This window comes from Volvox carteri, assembly GCF_000143455.1.
Source record: "Volvox carteri f. nagariensis unplaced genomic scaffold VOLCAscaffold_85, whole genome shotgun sequence".
In the NCBI taxonomy this organism is placed as follows: domain Eukaryota; kingdom Viridiplantae; phylum Chlorophyta; class Chlorophyceae; order Chlamydomonadales; family Volvocaceae; genus Volvox; species Volvox carteri.
In genome coordinates, this window is record NW_003307628.1 from 450,766 (window position 1) to 452,517 (window position 1,752).

A 1,752-nucleotide genomic window follows, 5' to 3' on the forward strand; every position below is an offset into this window, starting at 1 on the left:
ACAGGTTGTGGTAGGGAAGTCATAGCTGATAGAATTCGTGTTAATGCCGGACAATCATTCGGCACAGGCCTACCCAGGATAGTAGTGACACGGCCATCTCGTACATCTCCCCTAACGGCCAACAGACATAATGGGTGGGCTGCCGGGTGGATATGACGCAATATTGCCAGTAATACCCGAGTCCACAAGGGGTTAGTTTCCAACATACCAGCCATACCAAGGATTGCACGACAGGACAAACAGGCAAATCGTGCACGCAGATGTTCGTGCAAAGGAATAAGACCGAAACCTCCAATGGCAGGAGGAAACGGCATGTATGCAACTCCCACACCCGGGGCCCGTCTTCGTTCAGCATTGTCCCGCACAGATGGCGGTTGACGCCTGTCAATAACGGCCGCACAGTCTCCCAGCAGGTTATTCATCGAGGTGTTGCTAGGTGCCCCCATAATCTCCAAGTGGTACAGGACTCTACTAATGCTATAACCTGATACCGCAAAAGCTCGACCAAAAGCTGATAAATGCATCCCAGCGACTAACTGCAAGCTATTCCTCACAGGAGAAAGCGAAACCGATTGCTGTTCGAGCGAAGGCCTATCTGCGACGCGAATCCCTAGGGTTGTAGCTACTGAGAGCACCCTGAAATCGCCAACTACTGAACCTACAATAGGCTGCTGTTCAACCTCGTCTGCTACTTGTTCATTACCCACAGAGTTCGCCATATGCGTTAGGTTAGTAACCGGGATGATGAAATGATTACCAATAGCATTCGCTGGTGGTAAGTCCGCCGGTCTTGTATTGCGGGTGAATGTGCCAAGCGGCAAGAGCTCAACCTTGCGATCGTTGAGTCGTTGTCCCGAGGCTGCGTGGAAAACATCCATGACAGCTTTGAAGCGGGGAATGTCCGCTAGGCGACGTAAAAAGGCACCACAATCATCCGCATACTGTGACGCAGCGAGGTGAATGTCACGCAAACTTATGCCGATTTGTTGATATTGAAGCCAAGTTAGTAATGCTTGTGCTGGCGCAAGGTATAGGATGGGGGCAAGCGGACAGCCTTGCCTGACGCCAGCCGCTATAAGAACCCAGTACGAAAGGTAACCATTGACAATCGCCGCTGATTGCGTACTAGTATGCAGACGTCGAACCCAAGCAATAAAGCCCACACCTACACCCAATTCATCCAGACACGCGAACAGAAAGTCTCTATCTAGGGTATCGTAGGCTTTGTAGAAGTCAAGGAAAGCTGCCACACAAGTACGGCGCTCCATACGGAGAAGCGCGGGCAGCAGTTGTAAAAGGAGCACACTATCCGCGATTCGCCTGCCCGTGAGGAAGGCTGTCTGCTCCGTGTCTATGACGCGGTTAAACAGCGGCAATAGGCGTTGCTTGAGAACACGTGCGAGAGTGCGATAGTCTGTACCAAGCAGCGTAATGGGTCTATAATTTCCCGGCACCGTAGGGTCATCCGCTTTAAAAAAAGAGGAAATAATGCCGTCCAGAAAGCCAGTCGGGACCCTATCTAGTTCCCCCATAGCTGTAAAAACGGCAGCCAGTAAAGGTGCACAGTTAGTACGCTGGTATAATTCCACCGGTATTCCGTCGGGACCCGGAGCACGGNCCGGGGCTGCCGCCTGGAGGGCGGCTTGCACTTCCTCTACTGTAACAACCTGCGCTCCCGCCCTAGCCGCTTCTTCTGGTGAGCACGTCCTACCCCTCGCACGGAGCGCTTGGAGGACACGTGACCGCGCAACT